Genomic DNA, 21,532 nt, shown 5'->3' with positions numbered 1-21,532 from the left:
TGAAAAGCCACCTTAGGAAGTTAGGAGCCTGTTTCATGCTGAATCAGGCCATTGGCTTATATAGCTTAAGATCATCTACAAAGACTAGTTGCGGTTTTCCAGGATTTCAGGATTTTTCAGTCCTTCCTGGAGATATTAGGGATTGGACTTGGGACCTTTTACTTGCAAAGCATGTGCTTTAACACTAATCTATGTCCTTAATTGTATATATTATAGAAAAGCTTTGGTAAAAATATTAGAACTAAATACATTAAAAGATATATTAGACATAGAGTACTGTATTGTTGTCTTATTATTGGTTGACCATGCTAACAAAATATGCAGCACTGAAATCATGTACAATTTATGGACCATATGGTCTCTAATCTGAGCTTTTTTGGGAAAAAGTGATCTACACAAATCTGAATAAAGTTTTCCGGCATCCCAAAGTATGCATTAAGAGCCTCTCATACACTTTCATGCATGTTTGTGGTTTGTCTTTGGCTCCAACTGCAGAAAGAAAACATAAATCAGTGCATTGCCTCTGGGTTCATCAATGTGAATGGGAGTTATATGGCTTGGTAGTTCTAAAGAATCCATGCCTACATTTCATATCACAAAACCTTAAAATAACCCAATATAAAATAATAAATGTTACCCGTGAACGCTTCCTGCTATAACTCATGTGTGCTATAGTCTAAGAAATGATTGCTTCATACAGTTCTCAATTTATCAGGCTACTTCCATTCAATTAAGCCTTGTGTTCTGATGGGATTGCTATTCCACATATAATTCTTTTAATTCATGATAATGGGTACAGCTGAACATTAAACGATCTGTATCACTCGTCCATTGTCAAAATGTCTTTTATTCTTTAATGAAATAAAACATTATAAATTAAGCCTGTTAAAAAAAGAGAAAGGGGGGAATGGTGCAGAGTTTGGTGAAGAAATAACTTGAATTAAGTAGGAGTTATGTTACTGGCTTAAAACAAAAAACACAAAAACAACTGATGTGAACAATGGAAACCTTTGTTCTCTGAATGCTGTATTTACTTACTTACTTGTATTCATGTTCCATGTTTCCTCCATCATGGAACCCAAGGAAGACTATGCATGATGGCAATTGCATGTCCCTTCAGACAATACCCAGAAAAGTGTGTAGAAATGTCTGTGTAAAAGGGGAATTGATGAAACGCCTGATAAATCCTTGCATAGCAATTCCAAAATGTTAATTGTTTGGCACTTGGAGAGTGCTGTGTAAAGTGCTACATTAAGTGTTGTACTTTGACAGGTGTCAATCTCCTGACATCATTATAACATCAGATGAATTCATAACAGGTTGCCTCCCTGATTGCCAGATGTGGGAACCACCCACCAGCAAAGTCTTTGCCTTATCAGCGTTCAGTTTTAGTTTACTGGTCATTATCCAGTTCACCAACAGAACTATAGTATCCAGATCAAGAGAACTAATAGTACCACTATTCTGTCTTGGTCAGACCACACCTGGAGTGCTGTGTCCAGTTCTGGAAGCCAAAAATTAGGAAGAAATTGGACCAGCTAGAACATGTGCAGAGCTGGGCAACCTGAATGATCAAGGGTGTGGAAATCAAACCTTATGAGGAACAGCTGAGGGAGTTGGGTATGTTTAGCTTGGATAAAAGGGGGTGGAGAGGAGATATGATAGTCATCTTCAAATATAACAAGGGCTGTCACATGGAAGATGGAGCAACTTTGTTTTCTATTGCTCCAGGGTGTAGGACCCAAAGCAATGGATTCAAGTTGCAAGAAAGGAGAGTCTGACTAAACATGAGGAAGAATTTTCTGATGGTAAGAGCTGTTCAACAGCGGAACGAACTCCCCTGGGAGGTGGTGAACTCTCCTTCTTTGGAGGTTTTTAAGAAGTTGGATGGCCATCTATCATGGATGCTTCAGTTGAGATTCCTCCATTGCAGGAGGTTGGACTATATGACCCTTGGGGTCCCTTGCAACTCTTCATATTAATTCATATTGTTGTTTTGGCTGCTACAAATTATTCTTTTTTTTTTTTTTTAGCAGTCAAGTCACAGGAACCCCCACAACAATGAAAATTGTATAAAAGCAACACAAAAATTTTCAAGACTATGTGTAAAATGAACATATATGCAAATATAAATTGTAGCCATTGTTGTGTAGCAATTACACTGATATTTCCAAATACGTCAAATGATTGTACTGTTGTGTAACAATGGCAGAAATTACAAGAAGTTCTCCAAACACCTCAAATTATTATTACAAGAACTCTTGAACTGGATTCCATTTCAAGCTTCATCAGAACAAATGGCAGCTGTATAACCCTTTACAGCCTTTTGTTTATCTTTCCAAAACTATGTTCATCTGGCTTGATTCTGCCACAAGAACTTAATCAATGGAGCTACACTACAAAGGGTTTATTGCTCCCAAGGACTGCAGTCCAAAGGGATGAATCTATGCTACTTCTCATAAAGTACAGAGCAACACTTACATATTCCCCAACCAGCCAAGAGTGTTTATGACAACTCTCGACAAAGCTTTCACCAATTACAACTGTTGGCAATATAAACTCAAGCAGAAGTCCATCTCCTGGAAAAACTGTAAGTTGGGCTGTAATACAATGGATATTGGGAGCTTTGTGTTGAGACACGAAGAAATCCCAATACAACCTTGCAACTTTGGTTCAAGGCGTCGAGATCCAAACTGTAAAAGAAAGAAATGCATAGTTTCTTCAAGATACATCTAAGAAAGAAGAGCATAAATATGATTGACAATGATGACGCTTCCTTCAAATTTTGGTTGGCTATAGCATATGCAGGCATGGATAATAATAATAATAATAATAATAATAATAATAATAATAATAATAATAATAATAAAATTATTATTTATACCCGCCCATCTGGCTGGGTTCCCCTAGCCACTCTCGGTGGCTTCCAACCAAATATTAAAAACAATACAGCATCAGACATTAAAAACTTCCCTAAACAGGGTCACCCTCAGTTGTCTTTTAAAAATAAAATAGTTGTTTATTGCCTTGACATCTGCTGGGAGGGCGTTCCACAGGGCAGACACCACTACCGAGAAGGTCCTCTGCCTGGTCTCCTGTAACCTCACTTCTCACAGCGAGGGAACCACCAGAAGGCCCTTGGCACTGGACCTCAGTGTCCGGGCTGGATGATGGGGGTGGAGACGCTCCTTCAGGTATACAGGACCAAGGCTGTTTAGGGCTTTAAAGGTGTGCTCGGAAACGTACTGGGAGCCAATGAATGGATAAAGTGGATAAAAGAAAGCTTTCGCCTCTTTTTACCTAACACGGAAGCTCGTGGACATCCAGTGAAGCTCAATGTTGGAAGATTCAGGACAGATAAAAGAAAGAAGAAGAAGAGTTTGGATTTGATATCCTGCTTTATCATTACCCGAAGGAGTCTCAAATCTCCTTTCCCTTCCTCCCCCACAACAAACACTCTGTGAGGTAAGTGAGGCTGAGAGACTTCAGAGAAGTGTGACTAGCCCAAGGTCACCCAGCAGCTGCATGTGGAGGAGCGGGGAATCAAACCCGGTTCACCAGATTACAATTCCATGGCTCTTTAACCACTACACCACACTGGCACCCCAGTGAAAAGTACATTTTCACACAGCACATAAGCGATGGAACTTGCTTCCATGGGACGCAGTGATGGTTTGGACAAATGTGGATGGCTTAGACAAGTTAATGGTGGATAAAGCTATCGATGGCTACTAGCTATGATGGCTATGCTTTGCAATTTGAGGCAGCGTACATCTGAACAACAGTTGCTGGAAAACATGGGGAGGAGTGCTTTGAGCTCATGTCCAGCTTGTAGGCTGTTAGGCTTGAGGAATTCTCCCTCCACCCCAACGGCACCAAGAGGCAGGGAGGAAACAAGAAAGTTCTTACGTATGATTTATTCAGTCATCACGGTAAAGGACAAAGAATTCCAGTCATTCCTCCATAATGGAGTTGCTCGCACTGAAACCCTCCCCCTTCCCTCTGTAGCAACACCTGCTTCTATGACATCTGTCCGTGGACAATTGTCTCTGTGCTCTTTGTTTTTCCACCCTTATTGAACACGGCATTTTGGGAGAAGGAGGGTCAGTGATGTTGTCCAGTGATGTGTCAGCTAGCTGCTCTGCTTCACCTCCTCCTTCTCCTAACACATCATAACTCTGCTGTCCGCCTGTCTCTGAGCTGCTATCTTCCTCAAAGCCCTGGTGTAAATTGAGACTGCCTTCTTCCTCCCTGGGAGGGGAGAAGAGAGACCTCCCCCATTCCTCCCCCTCTTCAATACAATCCCTGACACAGGCTTCCAGTGAGCCAGTGTGGTGTAGTGGTTAAGAGTGGTAGACTCGTAGACTTGTAATCTGGTGAACCGGGTTTGCGTCTCCGCTCCACCACATGCAGCTGCTGGGTGACCTTGGGCCAGTCACACTTCTCTCAAGTCTCTCAGCCTCACTAACCTCGCAGAGTGTTTGTTGTGGGGAGGAAGAGAAAAGGAGATTGTTAGCCGCTTTGAGACCCCTTCAGGTTGTGATAAAGCAGGATATCAAATCCAAACTACTACTACTACTACTACTACTACTACTACTACTACTCTTCTTCTTCTTCTTCTTCTTCTTCTTCTTCTTCTTCTTCTTCTTCTTCTTCTTCTTCTCCTCCTCCTCCTCCTCCTCCTCCTCCTCCTCCTCCTCCTCCCCCCCCCACAGGGATTGGGGGTGCAATTTGAGAACAGGATGCTGGACTAAATGGGCCATTGGTCTGATCCAGCAGGCTCATCTTATGTTCTTGTGGCATAATGAGAAGCACTCTTTGAATCAGCAGTTTTGCTTCTCACAACTATACCTCCCAGCTGTTTTTTCTTTCAGGGTAGAAAAGATGGTGAAACATTACTAAAATTCACCTGTTTCTCTAACTGTTGTAGAGTCTGCATTTTTTAAACACCCTGCTTCCCTCCAAAAAGAAACACATAAGAAAGTATTATATGTGTCTGTCATCTGATTTGGTCCTGCAAGTAAATGTCTAAAACTTTTTTCCCCACTCTAAAATGGTTATTTCCTTTATTGTATGCTAAAACAAAAACCATCCATTTTTCTAATATAGATATATCATTCAAATTCCCAAATGGAAATAACTGGCAGCCCTCCTTAATAGAAATTGTGACTAGCTCAGAAATTTAATTATCTAGTTAGCACTGAAAAGGGGCCTTGAAAAGTACAAGAGCAGCATAATTCAATTTATAGTTTGAAACAAAAAGTAGTTAGCTTCTTTTGTACTCTTCTATATAGTGTTTAAATGTTATAGGGTAAATATGTTTGGAGGTATTCTAGCACTCGAGTTTGAAAATGCAATTTCCGCTTAATGTGTAAAGATTGCTAGGTGGTTGTTTGTTGTAATCAAAACAATACATTTTAACATTATGAGGCTGTCACTAGTTTATCTGAACAGTTATGTTTTTCTTCTTCTTTCTGCAACATATACAGGATAGACCATGATTCTGCTTGGAACATAGAAGCAAGCAAGATCTAGTATTTCAGTCTAATATTTACACACAGAAGTCCCACTGTGCTTCATGATTTATTATGAAGAAATGCTACCCTGTTAGCTCCAGTGGCAAAGTAATCTAGTTTGGATTGAGAAGTTCCCTTCCACTCTTGGAAAGGTGTTTGTTTCTCCAAAGGAGGAAGGCTGTGTCTGTTGTTCTATCAGAGGAAGGAACTCTTTGGATCTAGCCCTCTACCTGCCTGAACCCACTGTGATGTGCATACCTGGGTATCAATGCTCTGCTGGCACAGACCATCATATATACATTGGCGCACTGCAGAGAAGTGGATTGTAGCCATATTATTTGCCTCTTAGCAAAAAGGAAATGTGCCAGGAAATTAATGTTAGACATATAGAAGTCAGTTGGTCCATATTGTGTTATTCTGGACCCACCATCTGTTGCTGATACTACACCACATGTCAACCAGGGTGAGTAGGCACAGCTTCAGTGGAGTCATCCAGCAGAACATCAGAGTCTTAATGCTTTCCACTAGTCAGCTTTTTCCAGAGCTCCCAGTTAAGAAAACTCCTTTCCCATACAGTTCAGTTCAAAGCATAAAATGTTAATTGCCTTATGACACAAGACAAGCATAAACACACTATCTAAATAAACTTTAGGATATGTTGGTACGCCATGAACTATGCTACTACAATACAGTTCTTCTGGTCATAGAGAGAAGCATTGTAAAGACCCAAGTTTACAGAGGGATCCACTAGCACTTTACCACGCTCGCTCACCATGCCTACTCTTTAGCCTATAGCAGGGGTAGGCAACCTATGGCCCAGGGTCCAGATACGGCCCAATCACCTTCTCAATCCGGCCCACGGACGATCTGGGAATCAGCATGTTTTTACATGAGTAGAATGTGTCCTTCTATTTAAAATGCATCTCTGGGTTATTTGTGGGGCATAGGAATTCATTAATTCCCCCTGCCCCCCCCAAATATAGTCTGGCCCACCACATGGTCTGAGGGACGGTGGACCGGGCCACGGCTGAAAAAGGTTGCTGACCCCTGGCATATAGCATGCAACCTTCAGCTTTTACCACTGATACTTCATACCGAGCAAAAACATTGCACTTGATGAATAACTCACACTCATACCAATGTCTGCTGAATGCAGTGCTGGCTTCATATCCGCCACTGCATGTACACACATTCATTAGGGAAAGGGAAAGTGTATGAGTCATGTTTTAGCCCTCGGGCTTTGGACTGTGTCTAACCACCCAGTGCAACTGGGTCTTTCTCTAAACAACATCCATTCATGGAGGGATGCATTCCTCGAGACATGGCCCAAGCACTGGCAGAGGAAGAGGACTGCGGGGGGAGCACACCGCCCCAGCAGCGCAATCCCAGTAGGGTGCCATCGTGCTCCCCACCCACCCAAGCTAGGCGCCACGCCCCCACAGGCAGCACACCAAGCCCCCAGGATGTGCGCCAGCCCTGCCCCCACCTGCTCTCCGTCCCCCCGGTGCCGGAGCATGAAGCTCCACCATTGGGCCCAAGCACTTAAAACAATTCCACCCATTGTTTCCCTCAAATTATACCAACAAGAGGGGACACGGTTATTTGTGGGTGCCCAGTATATCTTACTTTAACTTTTATTTGACCAGCAGACCCCCTTTTCTTCCATCCTATATCACACTCTGCTTTTGCTATGCAACAAGGGGAGTCAACTCTAAATGAAACATGAATCCACATCTTCCTTTGGTATGTGGAAGCTGTTATATGGAGTGCTCACTTCAAGCTTACAGGGGTGGCAGCAAAATGCCATCCTGTTAGGCTCCACCTTCTATACAAACTGCCTCCAGACCCATTTTCTTTTTAAAAACAAACCTTTTATGGGGTGCTCTTGAACTAAGAGGCCACCATGTTGTTGTTTTTTTTAGGGGGGGAGGCAATGGTCATTTTTAACTAACATAAAGACATGGTTATCAGTTATCTTCTTCTCTCTATAATGCTCTGAAGTTACTTAAGTTCCAAAACATTGAGGGCAAATCCAAAATGGTGGATGGAAGCTGCTTGCCATCGCTATGGCCCCACCAAAAGGTAATTGCTTCCATTTTACAAATGGGCCTGGGGTGGACCCTCCAAGGGTTTGGGGGCAGCTACCAAAGTGTACCTTGTGGTGGTGCCAGGGCTGGTGAATGGTTCTTTAGACCCTGTCCATGGGCTATGAAAGGCTTCAACTGGAATAAAAAAGGATCAAGGTGCAGTACAACTTTGTGCCCTGTTGAATGCTGCTCTAGCCTTCACAAGTGACTTTTATGGAGAAGGTAGGAAGGGAGCTGAAAACCCCCAATGTGCATGCAGAGGCAGTAACACTTCTAAATACCAGTTGCTGGAAACCATGGTGAGAGAGTGTGCTGTTATGCTCAGGCACCTGCTTGTGGGTTTCCCATAGATACCTGGTTGGCCACTGTGATAACAGGATGCTCAACTAGATGGACTATTGACTTGATCCAGCAGGCTCTTCTTCTGTTCTTACAACATGCATGACTTTTTGGATATTGGTCATCATCTCTACCCACTCTTTATAGACCAGGAGGCTCTGTTTGGAAATACATAACATAATGAATGTTCCAGTCTTTACATTTCACATTTTTTCTGATTATTAGATCATTACTCTCGGCATAAACCAATTTAGGTTTACATTATCAAGAATTGGTGATAGAGTCTGACCTTTGACCTTCAGGTTAATGAGAAGCTCCCCTGTGTAATTGCTGTGTCTTCAGATGGCATTGTGCTGTGTAATCTTCATTGCTGTAAAAATGACATTTAAAGTTTGTTTTACATGAGCAAGTAGAAGAACATTATTTCTGCAGTGAGCAATAATTATCTGCCTCCTGGCTGAAAATATATGCAGCAGATAAATTGTGTTCATCTGGTAGCCTTTGTTTGTAAGACAAGTTAATTAAAAGAGGAATGTCGAAAAATATGTCTGCCCACTGGGTGTTGATAGAGTAATATTATTTTTCAAGGAAATATTCTGCACAAACATCCTTTTGTTTTTGTTTTAAAGATATGGATGAACACAAAGTTCTTCTGCATAAAGAAAAGGAGAAAAAGAGATAAAGGAAGTGTCAATAGTACACCTTTTACCTTTCCAAAACAAACATTATGTTACATCCCAGCAAAAAACAAAATTGGCTTAAATCAGGAGGAGGAGGACAAAAGAACAGGGGAGAATGGTCACAAAGGAAGGAGAGTTAAATTACAGATTATTTGACAAATCCTTTTTATAATACAAAATAGGTTGGGTGAAGTTGGGGAAAACTGAGACAAGTTAGTTTAGAAGTAGGTGGAAGCAGGAGCAAGAAAATTAAAAGTACACCAGGTCAAGAAGTGGTAGATCAGCCAGCCAGGATTCCAGGACAACATAGGAAGGATTGTGGGAGAGCAAGGAAAAGAAAAACAGAAGACTGAGCAGGCATGTATATGGTCAGACATAACTCTTTTTATAAGAGTTGCTCAGAGGCCAGAAAATGCAAGGAAGCTCAAAGGATCTAATGTGTTCTTATACTGAAAAGTAGGGAGCTGCTCCTCACTTTTAATCAGTTTCTTTCTTTGTAACCAGGAAGAACCACACATGGAAAATATACTATTTATAATGCAAACTTGGGCATGCCAAATCCATGAGATATATTCAATACGCCAAGAGTAAATCCAGCTGACACTATGAGCAGTAGACTGATGAGAATTAACATTTCTGTGTGCCCTTAATCCAGGAGCACTAGATAGCCTTTCGTAGCTAACATGGAAGTAGAGGACAATCAAAACAAATTGTTTCCAGTCTGCAGTAGTTTCCCATTTGGCAACAATGGCATTACCATTTTATCTATATGAAATGTTGGTGTGGGGGAGGGAGGGAGGGAGAGAGAGAGAATAAGAAAGCAGTTGGATTTGGAAAATATCTGCTGATTTAGCTTGCTTTTGACTTACTTTTGTGAGTTAGAAAATTGTGCAGCATGTGTCTTTTTAATAATCGACTAGGTTTAGAAAATCATACATAGACAAATACTCCTTGGATCAATGGGTCTCTATATTCTTTTCCTTGAGATGCAACATTTGAAAGATTTTAAATATTGATTTCAAAAAGTCTCTATTAATGTAGCAACCTGGCTCAATTATACTTAAAATATTTGTCTTAAAGCTTTTGATCAAAATGCATAAAATAACACATGTTGTCTTCTGCAAGGGTTTCGCTATTTTTGTTATAAGTTCTTTGCTAAAGATTCATTTACTGCTCAATGCGGCCTAACCTCTGCATTCATTTTCTTTTAGTAATATATAGAAAGCTACAAATAAATTTTGATGGCAAAAATAACTGCTCAGCGAACAGAAGGCAATACTCATGTATGAATGTTTAGGAGGTCAAGTGCATTATAATAATGTGCCATAAAATGATGCATATGATAGGATAGTGTGGATGGGAGCCAAAGTACAAATTACAAAAAGCTTACAAAATGACGTAAGTCTAGAGAGTTATTTTAAAAGTAATTTCCAGTAGCAGTTTGGCTGTTAAATAGTTGAGGGGAGGGGGGGGGAGTTAGGATTTTGTTTCTTTCCTAAAATACACATATCTCAATGATGGAAATAGTGCCTAAACATATTTTTTGAAATCAACAATTTATTTATTTATGTATTCAAGATCTTTTACTGGAGACCTGCAAGGCTCTGTGTAATTAAAATAATCATTCCCATTCACCTCTTTTTGCCTAAAGGAGGAAAAAACAGCCTGCTCATTTATTAGACTAGGCAGCCATTTCTGCTTTTAGTGAATAGCTGATGCGCTACTGCATCTCCAAACATTATTAAAAGGTGCCAAGGCATTAGAGTTCTCAAATGGTGGCACATTCTCATAGTCTAGGGTCCATGGGTCTGCATTAAATCCTGGTTTGCTGAAGTGGTGCTGCATGCCATCGTTCCTATGAGGAGCATAGAAGTAGCACATGGTAAATCACGGCCCTCTAACGGAAGGCAGTATGCAAGGGAAAGAGACGATTCTCTGTGTGTGATATATTCAGGAGACAAATCCGAGACTGAATCATAGAATTGTAGAGTTGGAAGGGACCATGAGAATCATCTAGTCCAGGGGTCAGCAAACTTTTTCAGCAGGGGGCCGGTCCACTGTCCCACAAACCTGGGGGGGGGGGCGAACTATATTTTTTGGGAGGGGGGAATGAACAAATTCCTGTGCCCCACACATAACCCAGAGATGCATTTTAAATAAAAGGACACATTCTACTCATGTAAAAACACACTGATTCCTGGACTGTCCGCGGGCCAGATTTAGAAGGCGATTGGGCCGGATCTGGCCCCCGGGCCTTAGCTTGCCTACCCAAGATCTAGTCCAACCCCCTGCAATCTTTTGTCTAATGTGGGGCTCAAAGCCATGACCCTGAGGTTAAGAGTCTCATGCCATGCCAACTGAGCCATCTCAAACAATACTACTGTTAAAAGCTAGTAGGACAACTCTGGTATTACTCCGTATTATGAAATTTATCTCATGTTTCGTCTGGACATGGCAATTCCAAAGGGTCCATCTGATAAATGGGTAGCATTTTAAACAACTGCTATAAGGTGGCTTTGAACAAGCAGAACCAAAGGGTGAGGTTTTCCCTTGTCCGTTAGGGAAGGTCTTAAATGTTTGAATGCTTATTCAGCCAGCGTGGTGTAGTGGTTAAGAGCGGTAGATTCGTAATCTGGGGAACCTGGTTCGCGTCTCCGCTCCTCCACATCCAGCTGCTGGGTGACCTTGGGCCAGTCACACTTCTGTGAAGACTCTCAGCCCCACTCACCTCACAGAGTGTTTGTTGTGGGGGAGGAAGGGAAAGGAGATTGTTAGCCACTTTGAGACTCCTTTGGGTAGTAATAAAGCGGGATATCAAATCCAAACTCCTCCTCCTCTTCCTCTTCTTCTTCTTCTTCTTCTTCTTCTTCTTCTTCTTCTTCTCTGAAAGAAAAATGTCCAGACAATTAAAGGAAAAGCCATTACCCCAAGACAATTAGTAGAAACGATTCAGCGAGAGACATTTTCATATGGATTTTTCATACTCTCATTTGGCGACTGTGAGCGGTGAATAATGGGATTATGCCTGCTGATCTCGGCTGCTTCCCCCAACTTCCATGAATACATTGTAACATGTGAAAAGGACCTCAGGCTGCACACACTCACACTTTACATTTGAAACTCATTTAAAGCACATCCCCTCCCCATAGTGGAAGGCATTTGCATTTTCCAGACTAACTGGTGAGAGTCACTTCTCACTTCTACTGAATGTGCTAAAGAAGACCCATAATCAAGCAAAGCAGTTTCACTCCATATAGCAGTTAATTGGGAAGGTGTGCTCCAAAACGAGCTGGTCTTAAAATTGCATCAAAGAAGTTTAATCCAGGGAACTGAGCAAAAAAAATGAAAACTGAGAAATAGATGGAAATCAAGATGAACCTCAGTGGATGCATGATACATTTGGGAAACCTGAAAAACAGAGAAGCCAAAGTCAGGTTTAAAAAGATGTCCTTCAAAACTGAGCTAAAGCACTTGACAAAAGTGGGAGATGGCCCATCTGCAGCAAGGAACCATTGTCTCTACAGTGACAAGATTTTAAATTAAAACAATACTTGATATGAGAAAATAACACTGAATGCCTTTCTGCCAGTTCCTCTCTTTAGTTTGATGTTTTGCCAATACAAAGGAGTGATAGCAGAAGAGCTACACTCCACTTGGCTAATACAGTAGCTTCTCAGTCATGGTGTGCAGAGCAATTGGATTATTGTATCCACGGAACTAAATTAGGAGTTATTTCTATGTTACAAAGGATCCCTGCATTAAGAGAAAGTTAATTTAACTCTGTGAGGTCGGGACTTGCTTAGCGAATATCTGCCTGCTGCATTTTAGTCAGCCAAGCTGCAAATGGTGGGCTTTACCCCACCCAAGCAGCCGAACAAGAGGAAAATACCTCCTCTTCCCATCCCTGCTATGTTTTGATGAAGGCAGGGAAAATGGTGTATACTTGTGTCACATTGGGGGTGGACTATTTAGCAGTGAGTGAATAAATGAGCACGATACAGTTGGTGAATAAATGAGCATGACAATAGTTCAGTCGTTTATTGTTGCATTTTCCACAATACAGCTCTGTGTTATTTGAATATTTCACGGCCACTTCTGCAGCACTGTCTACGCATCCTCACAGCGGAGAGAGTCCTTAGCATTCTATTAAGAAGGGCTTTTTCCGCCAGCTGTACTTATTTCAGAAGCAGTGGGATAGGTATCATACCACCGAAGGCCTTGGGAAGGGTCAGGACTCAGGAGGGAAGGAGTCTGGTCTTTGAAGATTATCCATAACAGCGAAAGAAAATGCTAGTTTTGGTTTTTCCTGTACTGGGCTCGCAAGAGTCGGCTTATGCAAACTTTGCTGCTAGGCATAGACTGCTGAAGTGCCAGGTATGGCTGAACTTGGTGAATGCCTAGGAGGACGTCATTGTAGTAACTAGGAGTCATTTCACTAGCAGCCAGTTTCCTAAGTCTTCAAATATATATATATAAGGCATACACTTCCTGTCTGGTATATATTAGAAAGTCTACTGTTATTATTATTATTTTCCTGGGTGTATTGGAAAGGCTGAACATTTGTCCTTCAGATTATTTTTTTAATGATAGGATATAGTAGAAGAGTTTGGATTTGATATTCCGCTTTATCACTACCCGAAGGAGTCTCAAAGCGGCTAACATTCTCCTTTCCCTTCCTCCCCCACAACAAACACTCTGTGATGTGAGTGAGGCTGAGAGACTTCAGAGAAGTGTGACTAGCCCAAGTTCACCCAGCAGCTGCATGTGGAGGAGCGGAGACGCGAACCCAGTTCACCAGATTATGAGACTACCGCTCTTAACCACTACACCACACTGGCTCTACTCGAAGATGATGACTATCTGAAAATGACTTACACGCATTCTGGGCACAAATGCGTAAAAGTTGCAACTAAATTTCAACAAGTCCATGAGGACTTCAGTCAATGATAGATAAAACTATTCACTGCTTTCAACTGGGCTTAGGGTCAAGCTGCATATTACTTGCAGTTGCATGTAACTGTCCTTTAAGTTTTGTTTTGTTTTTCTCAATGAAAAGCTGCTGAAGGGGGCTGTATTTCAGTATGCTAAAGGAGACCCAAGGCCATGTTGTACAGCATCCTATTCCCACATTGGCGAACCAGAAGCCTAGGGGAAGCCTAGCAGACTTGAGCACAACAGCACTCTTCCTACTTGTGGACCCTAGTAACCAATGTTCAGAGGCATCTCTTCAGAGACCTGTTATACAGGAGGCAGTACACAGCCACTGTTACTGATAGCCAATGATAGCATTAGCCTACAGGCAAGTGTCTAATCTTTTTTTTAAAAGCCATCCAAATGTTAATGATTAAAGAGTGTGAAACTATTCGAAACCACTCCACCACAATCTGATTACACACATAGACACACACACACACACACACACACACACACACACACACACAGAGTGAACAAGATACTATTCCTTGTGTATTTTCTTCCAGGAGAGAAAAGCAGCTGGGGAAGATTTTGAATAAAACAAAAATAAAAGCTTGAGTAAAAAACCATTAAGCACCCCCTCATTTCCAGTGTCTCTCTACTTAAGTTTACAACTTCTTGCCTGGCGTGCTCTGGTCCATGGGGTCACAAAGAGTCGGACATGACTAAATGACTAAACAACAACATAGTCTTAAAAAAAAAGACAAGAAAGTGTAATAATGTGTCATCTGTCCCTTGAACACAAAATACCATTTGTGGAGAGATGCACTGCACTTTTAGTACAAAAATAGGATTCTACAGTGATTCCTGCAGCCTCCCAGTAAATAGCTGCTCCAGAAGAAGAACTGTAAGGGGAGAGAGACTTTGTGCTGGCCACCACACAGTTATTTGTTGATATTAAATGTTATTGTTTACTATTATATTTTAATGGATTATTGAATATTGCTTTATTTTATATAAGCTGTTTTAAAGTTATTGTGACTTTTTGTATTGGATCCGTTGGTTCTATGTGTGTGATATAGCGTGTTCTCCCTATTGGAGAGCACGTGTTGTGGTGGGGGCCAGCAGGCCACCCCACTGTTGCTGGGAAGATAAGTTTGGATGGCCATGGGCTGTGATTGGGCAATGCGAGTCTCTGGGGAGATTTTCATGTTGCTAATTTGGAGGAGGGGTCAGAGGTTTTAAATACTGGTCACGCAGCTTTGGGTGTTCTCTTGGGCTGCGTGCACCGGATCACCCGCTCACCCTCCCCGAATGGGGGGCGTGGCGTTGTGCTTTGACCTTGCTATGCCTGTCATGGGGTCGTCTGCTTTTGGGGCAGGGGCCTGGTAGGAATTTTGTCCATTTGGCTGATTGGCTGGTGCCATTTGGTTTTTGCCTACTGCGTAGCAAATTGTCACAACTTGTAAGGTTTGCGGTTAGGCATTGGTTAAAATTGGTTGGTGGAGGGGTAAGTGCCTACCCCTCCAATGGTGGTGCTGCAAGGGAATTCCGTTAAAGGAATCCAGGGGCTTGCCATTCTTTTCGTCCTTGTCCCTGGCATCGGACTTGGGCCGTGCAAGCCCTCAGGAGCATGCGGGTAAGAAGTGATGCCTAGCTTCATTTCTCCCCAATATTGTTTTCCCTGACTGGCTTCCGCTGGAATCTGGACATCAGTTCTGTCCCTGGGGCAAGGACAGATAGTCGTTACCAATGCCTAAGCAACCACTCACGTTTGTGTATTTAAATAAAGTTGTGGCCCAAAATCATGCCAAAAACCTGAAACAAAAATTGATGTGTGAAGTGTGAGTTATTTGGGGTGGCTTGGGGACCTCAACATGGAATTGCTGTCTATTTTGTTGTTTCTTCATTTTGTAAAAATGGTATGGTAAAGTAGAAAGGCGGTATATGAATTAAAAGTGAAATGAAATGCAGTTGTGTACATTATGGGGCATGAAACACTCTGTTTGGACTAGAATGCAAAGGAAAACAAACATGCTCTATAAATCAAACGTCTGAAACACTGTCTGATTTCTTGACCGTGACATGGCAATCTGCAGAAATAGTTGTCAGGCAGAGTAATAAACTTCTTTGCATTAGCTAGTTTTAATGACCTTGTTAGCACAGGGCATTAACTTTATTGCAGCAAAATGGAGAGATTGTTTACAGGTTAGAGTTCCAGTATTGTGATTATGATAATCTTATGTACGGGATGAACCAGTTCTGAAAATAGTCTCTTAGAACTCTAGATGTCTTCAGTTATTTTGACGGTTTTAAGTGTCGGTGAACGACTCTCCTGTGGATGCACTCTCCCCATATCAGATTGTTCCAGCTGCACAAGGTATTGCATTTAGTCAATTGTTCCAAACTGCCATTTTAGTAAGACACTTGAAACATGAAAAATCACCTTTAATACCGCCCACCAGTTATAGATTTACCATTTATCTCAACTTGCTGCTACGGTGTGAATCCTGCGGCACCGATGAGTATGAAACATTTTTTGTTGTTTTGGGACAAAGCTTGTCTTTTAACAGTGCTTTGATAAATAGCATTACCAGACATTTGCAGTTTGTTTGTTTGTTTGTTTGAAGTTAACTTCATTATAAGTTTTTGGTTCAATGGCAGAGTCTTCTACGCAGCATATGATTTTGTTAAGAAATGCATTTGGAAGCACAACAAACCTGGGGCTGCACCAGAATAAACACAGCGAAATCAATGGGCCTATATTAGTTATGTCTATTAATTATCATTATTTATTCAAGTTATATCCTGCCCAGTATTGGAAGGGAAAGCAGGATGTCAGAAACAACAATAATTTTAAAAAGAAATAAGGAAATAATAAGAAATTCTAAAAACATTTTTAAAAACATTTTCAAAAAAAATTCAAAAACATACTTTTCTTTAAATAATAGGTTAAAGCATTAAGGGGGGGGGGGGACATTGCAGGACCAGGCATTGTACTTTTCATACCAGTGCGAGAGCCAGTGTGGTGTAGTGGTTAAGAGCGGTAGTCTCGTAATCTGGTGAACCGGGTTCGCGTCTCCGCTCCTCCACATGCAGCTGCTGGGTGACCTTGGGCCAGTCACACTTCTTTGAAGTTTCTCAGCCCCACTCACCTCACAGAGTGTTTGTTGTGGGGGAGGAAGGGAAAGGAGAATGTTAGCCGCTTTGAGACTCCTTAAAGGGAGTGAAATGCGGGATATCAAATCCAAACTCCTCCTCCTCCTCCTCTTCTTCTTCTTCTTCTTCATACCCCAACCCAAATAATAAGACACCAATAAGACTGGGTTTGGGGCCAAAACAGGCCACGACTTTATTGAATACAGATGAAAGAGGTTGGGTTTGGGCATGGGCCAATCTAAATACTTCCAGCCCGCTCACTGGTAGTGACACGTGATCAATCCAGGTGGGGGTTCCTAAGACTTACATCCAATAGAGTGACTGCCACAGGGACTGCCGTTTGGGGGAGTGCCTTCAGCCCATGCCCCTCCTGGGCACAAGGACATGGCCACTCCCCCCGTATCCCTTTAACAAGATACCCCAGCGTTTGGAGGGGCAGGCGCAGACTACAGGCTTCCCTTCATCCAAAACAAAGGATTGCCCCAATTCCCAACCAGTAGTGACAATTGCTATGAGGTAGGCAAAACCACCGGGTCAGTGCCAGTTAGCCAGGTGGGCAAATTCCTACCCGGCCCCTTGAAGACGGCAGCCACCGTAGCCACAGCAAAGTCATTTACTATCAGCTTAAACCAAGGGTGGGCATGCGATGAAAGCCAGCGCATGAACAAACAGGCTGAACCCCAGCTTCTGGCTGCTTAAATGGGCAAGGGGCAGATCCGAGGGAAACCCACTATTGGCTCTGTTGGCTCCTCCGAAGCCCCAGCCTGCGTTCCCATTTGTCAAAGCAGAGAGCAGGCCAGGATACAATTCCTGATAGGCGGAGGGGGCTTATGCTTCCTCCACCAATCAGAAAGGGCACAGCCAGTTTGATTCCCTCGTCAGGACCCCAGTGAAGCCTCCTCCGTCCTGCAGTTCCACCATATGAAAAGGGTGAGTTCGCTTATAAAAGCGGTTGTTGTTATTATCTCAGTGACTGGCATCTTGCAGTTATCAAATGCCTAGGGAAACAGGAACATTAAAAAATTTCTCTTGAAAATCAGTAATGACATAGCGTGTTCTCCTTCATGGAGAGCACGTGTTGCGGTGGGGGCCGCCAGGACACTCCAAAGTTGGGGGCGGGCTAACTGATCGTTGGCCACTGATGCGATTGGGGCTTCCCTTGTTGTTGGGAAGAAATTAATGTTGCCATTTATTGATTGACAGCCAGAAATGCTAAAACTCCTTGCACGAGGCTAGGGCTTCCTCTTTTCGCCTGTGCAGCGGATTGCCCGTCCCTCCCTCCCTAGAATAGGGTTGTTCGCTTTGACCTTGCTATGCCTGTCATGGGGTCGTCTGCTTTGGAGCGGGGGCCTGGCAGGAATTTTGTCCATCTGGCTGATTGGCTGGGGCCATTTGGTTTTTGCCTACTGCGTAGCAAATCATCACAACTTGTAAGGTTCGCGGTTAGGCATTGGTTTATGGTTTGGTTGGTTGAGGGGCATGGATTGGCTGTGCCTGCCCCTCTAATGCTGCTGCTGCAAGGGATTCCGTTAAAGGAATTGGGGGCTAACTATTGCTTGTCCACTCTGTCAAGGGGGCTCGGGCCATAGCAATGAGCTCCTGGTTGCATTTGGGGTGAGGGCAGATTCCCTGCTCCGCGTAACCCCCAAGTGTATTCCCCCATTCTGACTTTCGCATTGTGCAGAATGTCAGTCTGTCCCCCATGGTGGGGGCAGATAGTCGCAACCAATGCCTAAGCAACCACTCACAAATTTGTATTTTAATAAAGTTGTGGCCAAAATTATGCCAAAAACCTTAAACAAAAAATTCTGTGTGATGTGTGAGTTATTGGGGTGGACCTGGGGACCTCGACACGCAAACACACCACACTAGGGAGGGCATTTCACATACAGGGAGCCACCAGTGAAAAAGCCCTGTCATGGGTCACCACCAGCCAGCCAGCAAGCTTGCTTGCCCTACCGCCAGTGGCACCAGCCACAAGGCCTCCCTTGCCCATGGTAGGGTCAGCCATGGTAGATAGTTCTTCTGCTTTGAGTATAACTAGTGTTGGTGGCAAGTGCAGTTGCTGACACATCAAAAAAAGTTTCTTTTATTTTGAAACAAACTGAAGGGCAAACAACAAAGCCAAATTTGTTCGCCACCTAGTAAAACAACATTTTGTCTATTTAAAGTATTTTTTAAAGCAGCTGTCATACAACATCCCCAAGGCAGTTCACAAATAATGTCTTTTTAAAATTATCATTAAAAATAAAATTAACCCAGCAACTTCTTTGCATCAGGCAAAAATAACTAAAACAGAAAATGACAGTCTGGCACAAACAAAAACAATTTTAGCAAATGCCAAACCACATAACTGTCAACACAGTGCTTTTTTTTCCAGAGACAAGAGTCTTTCAGGAAGTGAGCTCAACAACAAAAAGGTCCTTATCATGATGAGTTTTTGCCAACTGTAGCGCAGAAAAAATTATTAGTGACTAGGCAGAGCTATGGGGCATTATTATATGAGTCCAGGAAGAACAAACTCTTATTCTTACCATTATGAGCCTTCTAGTCCCATATATTGGTACTATACCTATACATGAAAGCATGGATTTGTACCTGGGACTGCACCCATCCAACACCAGTACTATTGCTGCTTTGCCAAAGTAGATGCCTGATATAGTTGTTTAATAACATGTGTTCAATAATCTGTGAAATGTAGAATGCATGAAAAATGCTGGGAAACCACAACAGTTATGGAAACATTCCCAGATAGATAGCCTGCCCTCTGGTCTTTATGATGAGTGAGCTTTTCCCCTTTTCCGCTACCTGTTATTCTGGCAGGTGTGAATCTCTTGCTTTTTTAAAAATATAAAGAAATGCTTTTATCTTCTGTTCATTCATCATGTCTGTAACGTGAGCTCTTTGTGCCTACGGAAATGCAGGTATCAATTTCAATAGGATTAGTATCCGTGTTGTTTATATCAAAGATTGCCATCAATAACTAATTACTGTCACCTTGCCATTAGTAAGGGTAACTGCAGGGAGGTGATTAAGGCTCTGTGAACTATATTAGAGTCAATTGATTAATTTGCTTCTGCAATGAATATCAGGTGAGGGAGCCAATGTTGCAAGTTCCTAATACTAATTTCAGGTTGACCAGGAAGAAAAAATTTCAAAAGTGTTTTTCCACCCTGTCGAAGCAATATGCACAGTGTACATTACCAACAAAGGATGTAACGGGTGTCTCTTTCTTTGCAAAGACTTGCATATGAGAGTCACTGTTTTCCACTATTAGCCAGCTGTTTGTTCACTGTTCCTTGCAGTGCTCCTCACCAAGAAGTGAGGAGCGGTCTAACAGTGGTCTAACACCAAGAAATGGCATCACTAGCAGGTGCTTAAGGACTGTGGCCCAGGCTCAAGCAGAGGTAGGAATGTAAAACTCAGGTGCGTGTGGAGAATCACAATTGGATTCCCAACCTTTCCTTGGTTGCAGAAGTTGGACATAAAGGAGAAAGTGGCAAAGGGAGAATGGAAATGGAGCATTCTTCCTGTGGAAGAATGAGAAATTTGTCTGGGCTAAGCATGTGTTCTTCCTTGCCAAAGCTCAGAAGAAGAATCAGCTCTCTTCTGATGCCAGACACCTCTGTCTTCCAACTCCCATCTCCATCATCAGGGCTTTCATTTCTGTGATTATATGGCATTCTACATGGAAAGGAAATGGTTGTGTAGAAACAGAACATGCCATCACTTAAATTTTTCAATGAAACTATGTTTTAGTTTCATTGAAAAATGTAAGTGATGGCTTGTCCTGTTTCTACACAACCATTTCCTTTCCATGTAGAATGCCATATAATACTTTACTCCCCCGAAGTAGATTATTAAGGCAGAATTCCTATCTGACCCTTATCTCTATGCCTCAGTAATTGTAAGATGCTAAGGTTAGAAGTTCAAGAAGGCCAAGTAACCCTCTACTCCTCCATTCCATTTACGTTTTCTTTTTCCTGTAGATACCTTCAACATCCAAAGCCACTGAGCACAGCTTCTTGTCAGGGCACTTTTTTAAAAAAAGAAGAAAAGAAATACATATTTATTTTAATTCACAAACTAATATGCTTCTTCATGCATGGTGAGTTTTTGTTTTTTTTAATGTTGCTATTTTCTTGCCAAACTAAGGGTATCCAAAGCACCGAAGTTCAGTATTAGAAGGAATGATGATGATGATGATGATGATGATAATGATAATGATGAGAAACATTTTTTTGTTCTGGCTCAAGACCTGGGAAAACCTCATCGATCCCTGTAAAATGTTTAACTAATTCAGATCAACTTCGTTCTGGCCTAAGTGGCCTCTCAGGCTACAGTTCTCTCCAGTAACCTATTGAGCATTGTGCCATTGCCAATGGTTAAGACCTAGGCCGAGCAAGGTCTCCATTTAATTGAAAAGAGGCTTATGAAAAGGAGATGTACAGCCTGTAAGTGTGTTAGCCTACATTTGTTGCTCAGCAAAGTTAACCTCAGCTGAGTACTTTGGTTTACAGGGTAAATAGATAAGCCAAAAGTGACACTTTGCTGGAATAGGCTCAGTGGCCCCAGAAGAAAAATGCTTACTTTTTAGAAAATCAATTTCTGCACGTTTGGTCTCCTCTGATCTAACTAGCACATAGCACTATTTACTAAACTTCACAACAGCCATAACAGATAGAGTTATATAGCAGATGTCCTGAGGATAAATGGCTTCAATTACTTTATTTCTGTGGAACATTGAGAGTCATGCTGATGATGTTGCTGCAATGAGAACAATAGCATTATTTCCAGTTTTTAGACAGGATCAGCTGCGCCGAGGCAGCCTTTACAC

The sequence above is a fragment of the Podarcis muralis genome, chromosome 11 (assembly GCF_964188315.1).
Source record: "Podarcis muralis chromosome 11, rPodMur119.hap1.1, whole genome shotgun sequence".
Classification (NCBI taxonomy): Eukaryota; Metazoa; Chordata; class Lepidosauria; order Squamata; family Lacertidae; genus Podarcis; species Podarcis muralis.
This window is presented reverse-complemented; position numbering follows the sequence as displayed.